Here is a 20,201-nt window from a genome sequence, read left to right as displayed (position 1 = left end):
GTTGAAGACCAAATATTCTAATAATCTGTAAGCCCTGAGGAGCATATTTTATTTTTTGGTTCCAGGGAAGTTACTGGAGTGTTCTACCTTGACTTACATACAATAAGAGAGAGAGAGAGCAAGCGAGAGAGAGAGAGAGAGAGAGAGACTTGTAAAATGATGTGAATTGGAGTAAGAATAGAAGCTGGTTAGAGATGTTGAGAAAGTCCAGCAGGGAGAGGATTCTGACTTAGACTACACTTTAGCAGTGAAAATAGAGATAAGTGGACAAAGTCTGGTTGGACTTTGGAGGCAGAACCAACCAGCCTTTCTCTTGGATTAGATCTCAGCTCCACAACTTACTGAACAAGTTCACACAACCTCTTTATCTGTCAGTTTTTTCATTGTAAGATGAATATAATAACTGGGCCTATTTCATGGAATTAAGTCCTTAGAGGTGGACTTGGTACATACTAAAGTGCTCAATAAATGTTACTTATCACTGTCTTCATCCTTTAAACATGGAAGAAGAGAAGAATTAATAATGGCTTTTAGGTCTTATCTGAGCAACTGAGTGGACAAAGTTGATTTTAAGATGGGATAGACTGGAAAGACACACATCTAGGCAAGAAGAAATCCAGAATCCTCCTTTGAAATGCCTATGAGTAATCCAAATGGAGATACATATCTGGAACTCAAAAAAAGATTAATGCTATTGATATGAATTTGGGAGTCATCAGCATACAGATGTATTTTAGCCCAGAGAACTAGAGCAGATCACTGAAGTAGAGAGTATAGACAGAAAAGGAAAAAAAAAAAAAAGGCAAATGGCTGAGCCCTTGAGAATGCTAAGGAAGAAAAAGGAGCAAACTTAGAAGAAGAATCAGGGAGACATAAGCAAGTAAGGAGTGTATGGCATTGTGGGAACCAGAAAAGGATCCTAGAGTTTTAACCCACATGCATTACTTTATAATGAATGGTTTTACTTTTCTAATAAAATAAAAGTTAAAAGTACAGAACCAATTTCAACTTCTCTGTAACAATGCTCCACACCAATTTTAAAACCTTGCAGTGAGAAAGTTGAGAAAATACTTTGTAATTCCGTTTGGGATATATACTCCTTCCTAGCTTAGGAAGAAATCCTCAGAACAATTTCCCCAGAACTCTGCAATTCACTGGAGTAGAAGATAATAGCTGCAATAAATAGAAATTATCATATAAATGCCAACTCCTATTACTACATATGAAATATATTCCCCATGTGACTACAAAGATATGAAAAACAATGCATAACTTTACCATTCAGTTTAGACAGATCAATACAAGAGATTGATAATATTTTTATTGAAATCTAGTTTCCATGTGATTGTTAGGTAATGGAAAGCATTTGGGAGGAACACATATTATAGAAAAACTAAATAAAATAAATTCATGAACTCATACCTGACAAGTGATATACAAAGGGAAATAGATACAAAATCCCATTGAGAGAATGGACAACCCCCTTTACCACTAGCCTACCAGGACCATCTACATGCAATAGGCATAGGAATTCTTGTTGTTAAGTTAGTGGTAAATAATGTTAAGGAGGAAGAATCCCCCCTGTCTTTCAAGGTCCTTCTAGCTGAACTAAGAATCAAATTGACATGAGACAAATTAACAGGTAAAAATCAAATTTAATAGCATACATATGAGGAATCCACACAGACATGGAAATTCCAAAGGTAGTTAGGCAACATGAGGCTTATACAAGCCAAGGAGAGGGGTATAGGGGTCTGAAGACACAAAGGGGTAAAAAGTCATTAGCAGGAAGGTGAGGGGAAATGTTTGGAAAACAAATGTTACCCTATGTGGTAGATAAGTTTCTTATGTAAAGAGGAATCTCTGTTAGTAGCTCTCTTCCTGATACAAGCAGGCAGTTGAGGGGAGAGGTAAAGATCTTTTCCTGAATTTTCTGGATTTTGATTATTTTTAACTCAAAATAATGTTCATGCCAAAATGGCCCATCCTGGGGTGGCCTGCCCTTGGCTCCTACAACATCATAGATTAAGCAAGGCAGAATCTGTGTTTTCAAAAATTTTATCTTTGTACTTCTCAACTTTCACAGTTAAAAAAAAAAACCCTTCTTATAATCACGTTTGGTATGTACAGCATCATTTTCCCAGAATCAAATTATTCCATGTTTATTTATACCTTGCTTTGTTCACAACACACACAAAATGAGGTTAATATTGCATACAACACAAAAGAATAAATTAATTGAAAACATAGGAGTCAAAGGAATTTAAGGGGAGAAAAATAGCAATTCAACTAATAAAACTAAAATGCAGAAATCTGAACCATTTTATCATGTATAGGCGTAAATAGGGGCACAATTTTGATTTGCATTTCCAAACCATAACAACAAAGAAAAAACAAAATTATAAGATTCAGTCTTGATTAAAAACAAACAAAAGATGAAGGAGAGATATAGCTTTGCTTGAGATTAAAGCCTCAAAGAAATTTCTACTGTAAGTCCTTAAATTTCACATATATTACTTCCTTTATTATCACAAAAATCTTTCTAAAGGAAGCTTTAATCTTAATAACTATCACTTTAATTGATGTATTGTTTTAGTCTGTATCTAGATATTTTTAGTATTTTCATATCTTGGTGTAATCTTTGACTACTTCCTCAAACTTATCTTTCCACATCCTATCAATCTCAAATCCTATTGATTTTTCTTCCTCCTACAATATACCAAGCTCTCCCCGTGTCTCCTTTGACCTTTGCAGTGGTCCCTTTAGCTGGAATAAGGACCTCGCCTTCCCCTGACTAACTTCTCCTCAGTACTTTGAATGAAGATTATTTTCCTGGAAAATCTACTTTGATTCACCTCCCCTCAGTCAGATGTTTCAGTTTATAGGATATTGTACAACAAACTGGACTTTCTGTCATAGACTTTATCATTTTTTATTTAATCACTACTAGCATCTAAACTTTTGTGTCCTCCCACAAATTCATGTGTTAAAAACCTAATGCCCAAGATGATGGCATTAGGAGCTAGGAACTTTGGGAGGCAATTATGAGCCCTCATGATTGGGTATAGTATCTTTATAAAAGAGGTCACAGAGAGCTCCCTTGCCCCATGTGCCATGTGATAATACAAGAAATTTGTGAATTGAAAGAGGAAACCTCCCGTGAGTAGGTTGGTGCCCTGATCTCAGATTATAAATTTCTACTGTTTATAAACTGCTCAGTCTGGTATTTTGTTACAGTAGCCCAAATGGACTAGGACCATCTATTATTACTCAATCGTGTGTCTCAGCGACTACCCTATACTCCAGTTTTATTTTTTCAAAGTTTGGTCCTTAGATTACATCTAGGATGCTTGTTTTACCTTTTATTTTTTTAATGTTTATTTATTTTTGAGAGAGAGAGAGACAGACAGATGGAGTGTGAGTGGGAGAGGGGCAGAGAGAGAGGGAGACACAGCATCTGACGCAGGCTCCAGGCTCTGAGTTGTCAGCACAGAGCCTGAAGCTGGGCTTAAACTCGTGAACCACGAGATCATGACCTGAGCCAAAGTTGGACACTTAACCAATGAACCACCCAGGCACCCCTAGGATGCCTGTTTTAAAATGTAGATTCCTGGCTACTGATGGGCCACTCTGGCATGAACATTATTTTAAATTAAAAATCATCAAAACCCAGCAGATTCAGGAAAAAATCTTCACCTCCCCCTTAACTGCCTGCTTTTACCAGGAGGAGAGTAAGAACAAAGATTCCTCTTTACCTAAGAAATGTATCTACATCATAGGGCAACCTTTGGTTTCCAAACATCTCCCCTTGCCTTCCTATTAATGACATTTTACCTATTTGTTTCTTCAGAACCCTGCCTCTCTCTTTGGCTCAAGTAAGCTTCATATTGCTTGACTATCTTTGGAATTTCCATATCTGTGTGGATTTCTCATATGTATGCTATTAAATTTGATTTTCTCCTGTTAATCTGTCTCATGTCAATTTGATTCTTAGTTCAGCTAGAAGTACCCTGAAAGGCAGAGTAAATTTTTCCTCCCTAACACTAACCTTAAGCATCAATCAGAGTCTCTGAGAATAGAATATGAAAATATGCTATTTTAACCAATACCCCAAGCCATTTCTATCTAATAGAAATATAATCTGAGCCAAAAGTAGAAGTACCCAACATAATCTTAAATTTTCCAGTATCCATATTTTTAAAAAACATGAAAAGAAATAGGTGAGGATCTGACAGGGGAGGATGATGGAATGGAAGGATCCAAAGCTCGCTTTGTCTCATGGATACACCCAGATAACAGCCACATCAGTGCAATTAACCCAGAAAATGAACCAAAGACCAGAATACACTCTACACAATCAATCATAGACAAGAGGCCACATCAAAAATGGTAGAAAGGACAGAGTCCTGGTTGGGAAACTAAACTATGACACTAACTACAAATGGGAGGGACATCATAAGCATGGACAGGAGAGAGGAAATGACCCCACAACAAGGTACTCCAGACATGAGACACCTGCACTGGGAAGATATGTCCCCATAGCATCTGGTTTTGAAAACCAGAGGGGCTAAACCTGTGAGGTTTTACAATCAGTGGGGCATAACACCTGGAATTTAAAAATCCAGCAGACTTAGTTCTCACACAGACAGAAGGTGATAGGAAACTGAGTCCCTACCCTTAAAAAGCCAGCATAACAAACAACCACTTAGAGATACAGTATAGATGCAGCAGTCTGAAAAGTGCCTATGGTATACAAAAAGGAGATTTATTTACTAATCTTAGAATTTTACTGGGGGTCAAGTGTCTTTAGGAGACTTCTCTAAGAACAAAAGAACTGACAGGCACCATTTATCCCCCTGCTCCCAGGCTATACCCAGACACCTGTGGGAACCAGGACAAATACTTGCAACAAACACTCTTGTAAACTTCCCCATCCAACCCACACCACTCAGCAGGAGGGCCTCTAAATAATCTGACATGTCTCATTCTACAAGCAGCCCCAACAGTAAACAGTGGCTAATACCACTCCAAAGTGACTCTTGCCCTGGGGAAAGAGGAAGAGGAAGGTCTACTGCAGCCCCAGCAATGGGTAGGCGGCAAATATCTGATCAGACTGCCAGGCCCATCCACCAAGAAAAACCTCATAAGAGGAAGCACAAGTAGAGAGCCCTGTAGTTTGGGGTCACTGCAACTCCAACAGACTGGAGGTACACATCTGATCTGACTTCAGGCCCAATTGACCAATGAAAGTCTCTCAGGGGACAAAAGGAGAGTCACTGTGGTCCTGGTAAACAGGATGAGGGCATCTAACCCAACTGCAAGCCCAAGGTGGCCCCAGACTGGCCCCTTAGCTGTACAGAGTCTAAACTCTGCCCACAATAGGCAAAGAGGTCCACTGCACCTGAATGGACTGAAGGTAAATGTAAGTCAACCATAATAGTAGGACATATACAATACACATAGGAGACACTCCTGAATTGCCTGACTGTGGAGAATAGGGGATATTGCATTATAGGACACCACAAGACCCTTTCTTCATAAGGCCACCGCTTTGAAGAGCAGGAGATGTAGCTGACTTTCCTAACATACAGAAACAGACTAAGAGAGATAGACAAAATGAAGAGACAGAGGAATATTTCCCAAATGAAAGAACAATAAAATGACAACAAAGGAGCTAAATGAAACAGAAATAAGCAATATGCCTGATGGAGAATTCAAAGTAATGGTCATAAAATTCTTACTGGACTTGAGAAAAGAATGAGGAATCTCAAGGACATATTCAACAAAGAGAGAAAATTTTTAAAAGAGCCAATTAAACATGAAGAATTCAATAAATGAAATTAAAATTTCACTAGAAGGAATCAATACATTAGAGAAGGCAGAAGAACAGATCAGCGAGCTAAAAGACAGGGTAATGGAAAGCAACCAAGTTGAACAGGAAAAAAAAAGGAAGAAAAAGAATAAAAAATGAGAACAGGTGAAGGGAACTCAGTAACATCATCAAGCAAAATAACATTTGCCTTATAAGACCCCAGGAGAAGTGAGAAAAAAGAAAGAAAAAATTTATTCAAATAAATAGTAGATGAAAATTCCCCCAACCTAGGGAAAGAAACTGATATCCAGATCCAGAATGCACAGAGAGCCTCCAACAAAAATAACAAGAAGGGACACACAATAATTAAAATGGCAAAAACTAGTATTTAAGAGAGAATTTTAAAAGTAGGAAGAGAAAATAGAATAGTTACATACAAAGGAAACCCCACAAGGCTATCAGCTGATTTTTTAGCAGAAACTTTGCAAGCCAGAAGAGAATGTTATGATATATTCCAAGTGCTGAAAGGAAAAAATATGCAACCAAGAATATTCTACCCAGCAAGTGTGGATAGAAAAAAAGTTAAAAGATTTCATCACAACTAAACCAAGTTTACAAGAAAACCTAAAGGGAATTCTTTGAGTAGAGTGAAAAGGCTACTATCAGGAGTAAGATGATTAAGAACTGAAAAAACTACACAGGTACATACAAACATAATAAAAGTTGCATATGAGTCACTGATAAAACTAGTATGAAGGTTAAAGCACAAAAGCAATAAAATCAACTATATTTATAAAAATCAGTCAAGGGGTTCATAAAATAAAAGGATGGAAAGTATGACATCATATACAGAAAAAGAGGGAGTAAAAATTCATTGCTTTTAGAATGGGTTCAAACTTAACCAACCATCGACTTAATATAGACTGCCATATGCATAAGATGTTATACAAATCAAATACTGTAACAGACATGCAAAAAATAAAGAGAAATGAATCCAAGCATATCACTAAAGAAAGTCATCCAATCACAAGGGAAGAGAGCAAGAAAAGAGCAAAGAAGAACCACAAAAATAACCATAAAACAAGTAACAAAATGGCAATAAGTAAATACCTGACAATAATTACTTTAAATGTAAATGGATTAAATGCTACAAGCAAATGACATAGGATGACTGAACAGATAAGAAAGCAAGACTCATCTATATGGTGCCGATAAGAAACTCATTTCAGTCCTAAAGACACATGTAGATTGAAAGTGAAGGGATGAAAAAACATTTATCATGCAAATAGAAGTGAAAAGAAAGCTGGGATAGGAATATTTATATCAAAAAAAAATAGACATTAAAACAAAGACTCTAAAAAGAGACAAAGAAGGACACTATATAATCATAATGGCACTAATTAACAAGAAGGTATTACAATCATAAATATTTATGCACCCAAATAAAAAAAGCAACTGTTAACAGACATAAGGAAATTGATAATAACACAGTAATCGTAGGAGATTTTAAATCCCATTTAAATCAATGGGTAGATCTTCCAGACAGAAAATCAACAAGAAAACAGTGGCTTTGAATGACACATTAGACTAGATGGATATAACAGATATATTCAAAACATTCTATCCAAAAGTAGTAGAATATACATTTTTCTTTTTCTTTTTCCTTTTTATTACAACTTCCTGTTTTTGATATTTATTTTTGTCAAATGTTAAAGCACATCAAGTACCTGTTAACTTCTGCTAGTAAAAGCATCACCCAATGAGATCATAGGCATCTATTGAATATTCTTCTTATTTTAACATATCTGTCAATAACAGAATCATTCTTCAGCATTCTTGTGTGTGTGTGTTGTTTATTTTTTTTATCATTTTATTTAATTTACTTATTAAATTTGCATCTAAGTTAGCATATAGTGCAACAATGATTTCAGGAGTATATTTCTTAATTCCCCTTACCCATTTAGCCCTGTTTTTTATATGATTTTTTATTCCTTTCCTTTATGTTCATCTGTTTTGTATCTTAATGTCCTCATATAAGTGAAGTCATATGATATTTGTCTTTCTGCGACTGACAAATTTTGTTTAGCCTACTACCCTCTAGTTCCATCCACATAATTGCAAATGGCAAGATTTCATTCTTTTTGATTGCCGAGTAATACTCCACTGTATGTATGTGTGTGTGTGTGTGTGTATGTATATATATATATATATATATATATATATATATATATATACCACTTCTTCTTTAACCATTCATCCATCAATGGACATTTGGGCTCTTTCCATACTTTGGCTATTGTTGATAGTACTGCTATAAACACCAGGGTGCATATGCCCCTTCGAAATAGCATACCTGTATCCCTTGGATAAATACCTAGTAGCGCAAATTCTGGGTCATAGGGTAGGTCTATTTTTAATTTTTTGAGGATCCTCCATACTGTTTTCCAGAGTGGCTGCACCAGCTTGCATTCCAACCAACAATGCAAAAGAAATTCTCTTTCTCCGTATCCTCGACTACATTTATTATTGCCTGAGTTGTTAATGTTAGCCATTCTGACAGGTGTAAGGTGGTATCTCGTTTTGGCTTTGATTTGTATTTCCCTGATGATGAGCGATGTGGAGCATTTTTTCATGTGTCAGTTGGCCATCTGGATGTCTTCTTTGGAGAAGTGTCTATTCATGTCTTTTGCCCATTTCTTCCCTGAATTATTTGTTTTTTGGGTGTTAAGTTTGAGAAGTTCTTTATAGATTTTGGATACTAACCCTTTATCTGGTAGATCATTTGCAAATATCTTCTCCCATTCTGTAGGTTGCCTTTTAGTGTTGCTTATTGTTTCCTTAGCTGTGCAGAAGCTTTTTATTTTGATGAGGTCCCAGGAGTTCATTTTTGCTTTTGTTTCCCTTGCCTCTGGAGATGGGTTGAGTAAGAAGTTGTTCCGACCAAGATCAAAGAGGCTTTTGCCTGCTTTCTTCTCAAGGATTTTGATGGCTTCCTGTCATACATTTAGGTCTTTCATCCATTTTGAGTTTATTTTTGTGTATGGTGTAAGAAAGTGGTCCAGGTTCATTCTTCTGCATGTTGCTGTCCAGTTTTCCCATTTGCTGTACAGACTGTTTTTATTCCATTGGATAGTCTTTCCAGCTTTGTCAAAGATTAGTTGGCCATACGTTTGTGGGTCCATTTCTGGGTTCTCTATTCTGTTCCATTGATATGAGTGTCTGTTTTTGTGCCAGTACCATACTTTCTTGATGTTTGCAGCTTTGTAATACCGCTTGAAGTCTGGGATTGTGATGCCTCCTCCTTTGGTTTTCTTTTTCAAGATTGCTTTGGCTATTCAGGGCCTTTTCTGGTTTCATACAAATTTTAAGATTGTTTGTTCTAGCTCTGTGAAGAATGCTGGTGTTATTTTGATAGGGATTGCATTGAATATGGAGATTGCTTTGGGTAGTATTGACATTTTAACAATATTTGTTCTTCCTATCCAGGAGCATCGAATACTTTTCCATTTTTTTTCTGTATTCCTCAGTTTCTTTCATAAGTGTTCTATAATTTTCAGTGTATAGATTTTTCACCTCTTTGGTCAGACTTATTCCTAGGTTTTTTATGGTTTTGGTGCAATTGTAAACAGGATCAACTCCTTGATTTATCTTTTTGTCACTTCTTTGTTGGTGTATAGGAATGCAACCGATTTCGGTGCATTGATTTTATACCCTGCAACTTTGCTGAATTCGTGAATCAGATCTATCAGGTTTTTGGTGGATCTTTTGTGTTTTCCAGATAGGTTATCATGTTATCTGTGAAGAGTGAAAGCTTGACCTCCTCCTGGCCTATTTGGATGCCTTTTATTTCTTTGTGTTGACTTATTGCAGAGTCTAAGACTTCCAATACTATGCTGAATAACAGTGGTGAAAGTGGACATCACTGTCTTGTTCCTGACCTTAGGGGGAAAGCTCTCAGTTTTTCCCCATTGAGAATGATATTAGCATTGGGTCTTTCGTATATGGCTTTTATGATCTTGAGGTATGCTCCTTCTATTCCTACTTTCTTGAGGATTTTTATCAAGAAAGATGCCGTATTTTGTCAAATGATTTTTCTGCATCTATTGAGAGGATCATATAGTTCCTGTCCTTTCTTTTATTGATGTGATGAATCACATTGATTGTTTTGTGGATATTGAACCAGACCTGCATCCCAGGTATAAATCCCATGTGGTCATGGTGAATAATTTTTTTAATGTATTGTAGGATCAAGTTGGCTAATATCTTGTTGAGGATTTTTGCATCCATGTTCATCAGGAAAATTGGTCTATAGTTCTCCTTTTTAGTAGGTTCTTTGTCTGGTTTTGGAATCAAGGTAATGCTGGCTTCACAGAAAGAGTTTGGAAGTTTTCCTTCCATTTCTATTTTTTGATACAGCTTCAAGAGAATAGGTATTAACTCTTCTTTAAATGTTTGGTAGAATTTCCCTGGAAAGCCATCTGGCCCTGGACTCCTGTTTTTTGGCAGGTTTTTGATTACTAATTCAATTTCTTTACTGGTTATGGATCTGTTCAAATTTTCTATTTCTTCCTGTTTCAGTTTTCGTAGTTTCTATGTTTCTAGGAATTTGTCCATTTTTTCCAGATTGCCCATTTTATTGGCATATAATTGCTCATAATATTCTCTTATTATTGTTTTATTTCTGCTGTATTGGATGTGATCTCTCCTCTTTCATTCTTGATTTTATTTATTTAGGTCCTTTCTTTTTTCTTTTTGATCAAACTGGCTAGTGGTTTATCAATTTTGTTAATTCTTTCAAAGAACCAGCTCTGGTTTCATTGATGTGTTCTACTGTTTTTTAGGGGGTTTGGGGGGGGGGTTGGTTTCGATAGCATTAATTTCTGCTCTAATCTTTGTTATTTCCTGTCTTCTGCTGGTTTGGGGTTTTAGTTACTATTCTTTTTCTAGCTCTTTAAGGTATAAGGTTAGGTTGGGTATCTGAGACCTTTCTTCCTCCTTTAGGAAGGCCTGGATTGCTATATACTTTCCTCTTATGACCACCTTTGCTGTGTCTCAGAGGTTTGGGGATGTGGTGTTATCATTTTCATTGGCTTCCATGTACTTTTTAATTTCCTCTTTAACTTCTAGGTTAGCACATTCATTATTTAGTAGGATGTTCTTTAGTCTCCAAGTATTTGTTACCTTTCCAAATTTTTTCTTGTGGTTGATTTCAAGTTTCATAGCGTTGTGGTCTGAAAATATGCACAGTATGATCTCGATCTTTTTGTACTTGCTGAGGACTGATTTGTGTACCAGTATGTGATCTATTCTGGAGAATGTTCCATGTGCACCAGAGAAGAATGTATATTCTGCTGCTTTAGGATGAAATGTTCTGAATATATCTGTTAAGTGCATCTGGTCCAGTGTGTCATTCAAAGCCATTGTTTCCTTGTTGATTTTCTGTTTAGATGATCTGTGCATTGTTGTAAATGGGGTGTTGAAGTCCCCTACTATTGTGATATTATTAGCAATGAGTTTCTTTTTGTTTGTGATTAATTGATTCATATATTCAGGTGCTTGCACATTTGGAGCATAAATGCTTACAATTGTTAGGTCTTCTTGGTGGATAGACCCCTTAATTATGATATAATGCTCTTCATCTCTTGTTACAGTCTTTATTTTAAAGTCTAGATTGTCTGATATAAGTAGGGTCACTCTGGCTTTCTTTTGTCAAACATGAGCATGATAGATGCTTCTCCATCCCCTTACTTTCAGTCTGAAGGTGTCTTTAGGTCACTTACTTCTTGAAGTGGGTCTCTTGTAAACAGCATATAGATAGATCTTGCTTTCTTATCCATTCTGTTACCCTATGTCTTTTGATTGGAGCATTTAATCTATTGATGTTTAGAGTAGATACTGAAAGATATGAATTTATTGGTATTGTGTTGCTTGTTGATTTGGAGTTTCTGGTGGTGTTCTCTGGTCCTTTCTAGTCTTTGTTGCTTTGGAGTTTTTTTGTCTGTTTGTTTGTTTGTTTCCATCTTTTCTCCCCTCAGAGAGTCCCCCTTAAAATTTCATGCAGGGCTGGTTTAGTGATCACGAATTCTGAGAGGTTTTGTTTTGTTTGTCTGGGAAACTTTTAACCTCTCCTTCCATTTTGAATGACAGCCTTGCTGGATAAAGAATTCTTGGCTGCAGATTTTTTCTGACTCCACACGTTGAATACATCCTGCCACTCCTTTCTGGCCTGCCAAGTTTCTGTGGATAGGTCTGCTGCAAACTTGGTCTGTCTTCCCTTAAAAGTAAGGACTTTTTTCCCTTGCTGCTTTCATGATTCTTTTCTTGCCTGAGTATTTTGTGAATTTGACTATGATATGCCTTGTTGATGGTCAGTTTTTGTTGAGTCTAATGAGAGTCTTCTATGCTTCCTGGATTTTGATGCCTGTGTCTTTTCTCAGGTTAGGAAAGTTTTCTGTTATGATTTGCTCACATAACTCTTCTACCCCTTTTTCTCTCTCTTCATCTTCTGGGACCCCTATGACTCTGATGTTGTTCCTTTTTAATGAGTCACTGATTTCTCTAATTCTTAAATCATGCTCTTGTGCATTATCACCCTCTTTTTTAAAATTTTTTTAATGTTTTATTATTTATTTTTGAGACAGAAAGAGACAGAGCATGAGCAGGGAAGAGCAGAGAGACAGGGAGACACAGAATCTGAAGAGGGCTCCAGGCTCTGAGCTGTCAGCACAGAGCCCAACGTGGCTCGAACTCCTGAACTATGAGATCATGACCTGAGCTGAAGTCGGATACTTAACCAACTGAGCCACCCAGGCGCCCCTATTGCCCTCTTTTTTTCTGCTTCATTATTCTCCATAAGTTTGTCCTCTATATCACTGATTCACTGCTCTGCTCACCCATCCTTGCCACCATGGCATCCATTTGAAAATTGCAGCTCAGTTATAACATTTTTTATTTCATCCTGTCTAGTTTTTACTTCTTTTATCTCCATGGAAAGGGATTCTAATCTATTTTTGGCCCAAGCTAATATTCTTATTATTCTAAATTCTGGTTCAGACATCTTGTTTGTATCTCTGTTGATTAAGTCCCTGGCTGTCATTTCTTCCCGCTCTTTCTTTTGGGGTGAATTCCTTCATTTCATCCTTTTGAAGTAAAAAAAGGAATTAATAAGGTAAAAAACATAAAATTAAAAAATTAAAAACAACACACACATAAAAAAAATCAAATAAATTATGCTAGATCCTAGATGTGTTTTGGTCTGGGTGTTGAAAGCAGCTTGAAAGATTAGAGAAAAAAGGGGAAAAAGAAAAAAGGGAAAAAAGAGAAAAGAGAAAAATAAGAAAAAAAGGAAAACATTTGAAAAAATGAATGCAATGAAGTATAATAAAATGAAATGGTGGACGTAAAATAGAATTTGAAAAATTTACAAAAAAGTAAAAAATACAGTAGGAAAAAGTTAAGGAAAAATGTTTTTAATAAAAATTGAAAACAAAAATAAATTTTTCCTCTTTCCATATTCAAGAAAAAGAAAAGAAACAAAAAAGAAAAAAAATTTAATAGATGGACCAGCAAACAGACTGAAAAACTATTGAAATTACATCATTTTCCTCTAGAAGTCAAAGTACGAAGCACTTTATAGTCCATAAACTAATCAGGCAGAGAGACTTGTAGTGGTCCTAAAGAGGGAGGTTGGCCCAGTTGGGAGGGCTTAGTGTAACAGCTCTGTCCTTCACTAGATGGTGCTGCTTAGCTTATTGGGGCGGATAATTGTGGAGCTTGTAGGTGTGTATGCATATGCATGGCAGGGGTGAAAATGGCATCAGTCAGTTACCCAGTCTCTAGTATTGGAATTCTGTTTTCCCTGATCAGCAATCGCACACCTGTCCTTTGTCTCTGGCTTCTGTCTACTCCCCACTTTTATGCTGTCCATGACCACCAAGTTTCCAGGTGGCACCTCCCTCCTGAGTTTTATCTCAAATGCTGCTGTGTTTCCTGACCCCTCACGTCTGAGGGACTGCTGCTTTGACCCATTTTGACCCTCTTTGGGAGGATCTCACCAAGCAATGGCCAAGTGTCCCCCGCACCCAGGAATGTTTGTGGGACTGTGCTGCTGCTGATGCCGAGACAGCAGTGGGTGCCAGCCGGCCCCAGAAAAAGTTCATGAAATCATGTAGCAGCAGTGGTGTTTCAGGGATTATGGTAAATCACAACACACATCTGGCACTAGGCTTTCTACTTAACGTTCTTACTCCAACACCAGTGATGTGGCCATTCTCCAGGGTCTGCTGGGACCTTTGCCCATGTGAAGGTCTCACTGCCTCTACCAAATGTCCTCCCAGCAGTGGAACCACCTCTCCCCATGTGGCCTGAAGACACCCTGTACTTCACTCTGCTCCTGGGGATTTGCCCTTCCCACCAGAGCACCGCCAGGTATTCAGCTGTGGAGTTTCAGACTCTGCACTCCTGCTATTTATAGTCTTAATGGAATTTAAACCCTCTGCTTTCTCCCTTTTTAGTTCAGTCAGTCCCTGTGGCTATTTCCACTTCTCCACTTTCTTTCCAGCTCCCCCCAGGGGTGTAGGGGTGCTTTTCCCATAGTCTTTCCCCATCTCCATCTTCTCTCTGCAAGCAAAAACAGCTCCCTGTCCTCTGCGGCTTCTTTCTCCCCCAGTTCACCTCTCCTCACCACATATCTGCTGAGTTCTGTGGTTCAGGTTGTACAGATTGTTGTGTTAATCCTCAAATTAGTTTTCTAGGTGTGCAGGATGGTTTAGTGATCTGGCTGTATTTCATGGATGCAAAAAAGATGCAAAAAAAAAAACTTCCATGCTGTTCCACCATCTTGGCTCCTCCCAGAATACACATTCTTTTCAAGTGCTCATGGAACATTCTCCAGAATAGATCACATGTTAGGCCACAAAATAAGTCTCAAAAAATTCAAAAAGATTGAAATTATATCATGCATCTTTTCCAACTACAACAGTATAAAACTACAAATCAATCACAAGAAAAAAGTATGGAAAGAACACAAATACATGGAGGTTAAACAATATACTACTAAACAATGAATGGGTCAACCAAGAAATCAAAAAGGAAATGAAAAAATACATGGACATAAATGAAAATGAAAACACTATAGTCCAAAATCTTTAGCATGCAATAAAAGCTATTTTAAATGGAAATTTATAGCAATACAGGCCTCCCTCAGAAGCCAGAAAAATCTCAAATAAACAACCTAACCTTATACTTAAAGAAGTTGGCAAAAAAAAAAAAAAAAAAAAAAAAACTAACAAAGCCCAAAGCCAAGAGAGAGAAGAAAATAATAAAGAATGGAGCAGAATGAATAAAGACTAAAACAACCAATAGAACAGATCAATAAAACTAGGAGCTGGTTCTTGGAAAATGTCAACAAAACTGATAAACCTTAGCCAGACTCATCAGAGAGAAATAGAAAGAGGACTCAAAAAAACAAAAATAAAATCAGAAAGGAAAGAAGAGAAATAACAACCAACACCACAGAAATACAAAGGATTATAAGAGAATACTATGAAAAATTATATGACAACAAATTGTACAACCTAGAAGAAATGGGTCAATGCTTAGAAACATGTAGCCTTCAAAATTGAATCATAATGAAATAGAAAATTTGAATAGACCAATTACTCGTAATGAAATTGAATCAGTAATCAAAAAACTCACAACAAACAAAAGTCCAGGACCAGATGGCTTCACAGGTAAATCTAACAAACATTTTAAAAACAGTTAATACCCGTGCACCTTAAACTGTTTCAAAACAAAGAAGAGGAAGAAAACTTCGAAATACATTTTCAAAGGCCAGGATCACCTTGTAGGAAAACCAGAAAAACTGAAGATGACACAAAGAAATGGAAAAATATTTCATGTTCATGTCTTGGAAGAACTAATATTACTAAAATGTCTATATTGTCCAAAGCAATCTACACATTTAATGCAAACCCTATCAAAATACTACCAGCATTTTTCACAGAGTGAAAACAATCCTAAAATTTGTATGAACCCACAAAAGATCCCAAATAGCCAAAACAATCTTGAAAAAGAAAAGAAAAGCTGGACACATCATAATTCTTGACATCAGGTTATATTACAAAGATGTAGTAATCAAGACAGCACGGAGCTTGCACAAAAATATACACATAAAACAATGGAACAGAATAGAAAACTCAGAAATGAACCCACAACTACGTGGTCAACAAATCGTCAACAAAGCAGGAAAGAATATCCAAAGGAAAAAAGACAATATCTTCAACAAACAGGGTTGGGAAAACTGGACAGCTACATGCACAAGAATGAAACTGGACCACTTTCTTACACCATCCACAAAAATAAATTGAAAATGGATGAAAGACATAAATGTAAGACAGGAAACCACCAAAATTCTAGAAGAGAACACAAACAGTAACCTCTTTGACATTGGCCATAGCAACTTCTGACTAGATATGTCTCCATTGGCAGGGAAACAAAAGCAAAAATAAATTATTGGGACTTCATCAGAGCAAAACTCTTCTGTACAATGATGGAAACAATCAACAAAACTAAAAGGTGACTGATGGAATGGGAGAAGATATTTGCAAATAACATCTGACAAAGGGTTAGTATCCAAAATATATAAAGAATTTATCAAACTCAACACCCAAAAAACAAATAATACAGTCAAAAAATGGGCAGAAGACATGAATAGAGATTTTTCCAAAAAACACATACACATGGCTAACAGACAGATGAAAAGATGCTCAACATCACTCATCATCAGGGAAATACAAATCAAAATTACAATGAGATATTACTTCACACCTGTCAGAATGGCTAAAATGAACAACACAGGAAACAGATGGCAAGGATATGGAGAAAGGGGAACACTCTTACACTGTTGGTGGGAATGCAAACTGGTGCAGCCACTCTGGAAAACAGTATGGAGTTTCCTTAGAAAGTTCAAAATAGAACTATCCTACAATCCAGCAATTGCACTACTAGGTATTTACCCAAGGATACAAAAATACTGATTCAATGGGATATATGCACCCCAATGTTTATAGCAGCTTTATTTACAATCGCCAAATCATGAAAAAAAAACATAAAAAAATAAGACACTAATAAAAGAAATTGAAGATGACACAAATAGAAAGATATTCTACATTCATGAATTGAAATAATTAATATTATTAAAATATCCATATTCCCCAAAGCAATCTACACATCTAATACAGCCAGTCAAAATATCTAGTTCCACAGAACTAGAATGAATATTTCTAAAATTTGTATGGAACCACAAAAGACCGTGAATAGACAAAGTAATCTTGAAAAAGAACAAAACTGGAGGTATCACAATCCCGGACTTCAAGATATACTACAAAGCTGTAGTTATCAAATTAGTATGGTACTGGCACAAATATAAATACCTAGATCAGTAGAACAGAATAGAGAGCTCAGAAATAAACCCATACTTATATGGTCAATTAATCTACAATTAGATTAATTGTAGAGGCAAGAATATGCAATGAGAAAAAGATAATCTCTTCAATAAATGGCAGTGGGAAAACTGAAGTTAGCTGCAAAAGAATGAAACTGAACCACTTTCTTACATCACACAAAAATAAACTCAAAATTAATTAAAGACCTAAATGTGAGACCTGAAACTATACAAGTCCTAGAAGGAAATATAAGCAGTAATTTCTTTTACATCAACCATAGAAACATTTCTGTAGATCTATTTCCTTTTGCAAAGGAAACAAAAGCAAAATTAAACAATTGGGACTACACCAAAATAAAAAGCTTGTGCTCAGAGAAGGAAACCATCAACAAAACAAAAAGGCAAATGGGAGAAGATATTTTCAAATGACCTATTTGATAATGTTTAATAGCCAAAATATATAAAAATCTTATACAACTCAACACCAAAACAAATCCAATTAAAAATGGACAGAGGACATGAACAGACATTCTTCCAAAGAAGACACACAGATGGCCATAAGAAACTGGAAAAGGTGTTCAACATCACTAATCATCAGAGAATTGTAAACCTAAGCCACACTGAAATATTACTTCACACCTGTCCAAATGGCTTAAATGAAAAACACAAGAAATAACAAGTGTTGGCAAGGATATAGAGAAAAAAGAATCTCACATGTACTTTTGCTGGGAATGCAATCTGGTGTAGCCACTGTGGAAAAGAGTATGGACATTTCCCCAAAATTAAAAATAGAATTATGGTATTATCCAGTACTGGGTGGTAATCGAAAGAAAACAAAAACACTAATTCGAAAATATGTATACACACCCCTATGTTTAGTGCAACATTATTTACAATAGTCAAAATATGGAAGCAACCCAAATGTCCATCCATAGATAAATGGATAAAGAAGCAGTGGTATACACACACACACAGACACACACACACACACACACACACACACACACACTGGAATATTACTCAGCCATAAAGAAATGAATTCTTGTCATTTGCAACAACATGGATGGATCTAGAGGGTATGATGCTAAGTGAAGTAAGTCAACCAGAGAAAGACGAATACCATATGGTTTCACGTGCATGTGGAATTTAAGAAACAAAATAAATGAGCAAAGAAAAAAAGACTAACAAAAAGACAGTCTATTAATATAGAGAACAAACTTGTAGTTGCCAAAGGGGAGGTGGGTGGGGGGAAAGGTTTAATAGGTGGGCAGGATTAAGAGTACACTTACCATGATGAGCCCCGAGTAATGTATAGAATTGTTGAATCACTGTATTATACACCTGAAACTAATAGAACGCGATATGTTAATTATACTTGAATAAAAAAATAAATTTAAAACAGGGTCTCTGGGTGGCTCAGTTGGTTAAGCATCCAACTCATGATTTTGGCTCAGGTCATGAGCTCACAGTGTGTGAGATCGAGATAGAGCCCCACATCAGGCTTTGCACTGACAGCACAGGGCCTGATTGAGATTCTCTCTCTTCCCCTCCCACATTTGTGCTTACTTGCTCTCTCTGTCTCTCAAAATAAATAAATGAACATTTAAAAATTAAGTTTAAAACTGCAAAAATATCCTCATCCATTTACAGCCATAGAGATTTTTATTAAATAAAGAATTCCTTAGCATATAGCTTAAAAAAAATAGGGGAAATTAATTTAATTGTATTTTTAATTCAATATATCCAAAATTTTATTATTTGAACAAAAAGTCAATATAAATATTATTAAGAGATATTTTACCTTTTAATACTAATTTTTCAAAATCCAGCACATGAGTAATGCTTATAGTATATCTCAATTCAAACTGACCACATTTCGAAAATAATTGGAGGAGAGGGAACATGGCGGCGTAGGAGGACGCTGGGCTCACCGCGCATCCTGCTGATCACTTAGATTCCACCTACACCTGCCTAAATAACCCAGAAAACCGCCAGAGGATTAGCAGAACGGAGTCTCCGGAGCCAAGCGCAGACGAGAGGCCCACGGAAGAGGGTAGGAAGGGCGGCGAGGCGGTGCGCGCTCCACGGACTGGCGGGAGGGAGCCGGGACAGAGGGGCGGCTTGCCGGCCAAGCAGAGCCCCCGAGTCTGGCTGGCAAAAGCGGAGGGGCCTGACAGACTGTGTTCCCACAGCAAGCGTGACTCAGCATCTGGGGGGTCATAAGTTAACAGCTCTGCTCGGGAAAGCAGGAAGGCTGGAGGACAAAGGGAGGGAGAGCTGCTGAGCCCCCGGACTGACGACAGAGCTCAGTTTGGTGGGGAACAAAGGCGCTCACCAGCGCCAGCCATCTCCCCCGCCCATCCCCCAGCCAAAATCCCAAAGGGAACCAGTTCCTGCCAGGGAACTTGCTTGCACCGCACAAACACCCAACTCTGTATTTCTGCGGAGCCAAACCTCCGGCAGCGGATCTGACTCACTCCTGCTGCCACAGGGCCCCTCCTGAAGTGGATCACCTAAGGAGAAGCGAGCTAAGCCTGCCCCTCCCGCCCCCATGCACCTTGCCTACCCATCCCAGCTAATACGCCAGATCCCCAGCATCACAAGCCTGGCAGTGTGCAAGTAGCCCAGACAAGCCATGCCACCCCACAGTGAATCCTGCCCCTAGGAGAGGGGAAGAGAAGGCACACACCAGTCTGACTGTGGCCCCAGTGGTGGGCTGGGGGCAGACATCAGGTCTGACTGCGGCCCCGCCCACCAACTCCAGTTATACACCACAGCACAGGGGAAGTGCCCTGCAGGTCCGCACCACTCCAGGGACTATCCAAAATGACGAAACGGAAGAATTCCCCTCAGAAGAATCTCCAGCAAATAACAACAGCTAATGAACTGATCAAAAAGGATTTAAATAATATAACAGAAAGTGAATTTAGAATAATAGTCATAAAA

Source organism: Herpailurus yagouaroundi, unplaced genomic scaffold (assembly GCF_014898765.1).
Source record: "Herpailurus yagouaroundi ecotype Mexico unplaced genomic scaffold, PumYag 159, whole genome shotgun sequence".
In the NCBI taxonomy this organism is placed as follows: Eukaryota; Metazoa; Chordata; class Mammalia; order Carnivora; family Felidae; genus Herpailurus; species Herpailurus yagouaroundi.
The sequence above is the reverse complement of the archived record's forward strand: the minus strand, read 5'-3'. Positions refer to the sequence as shown.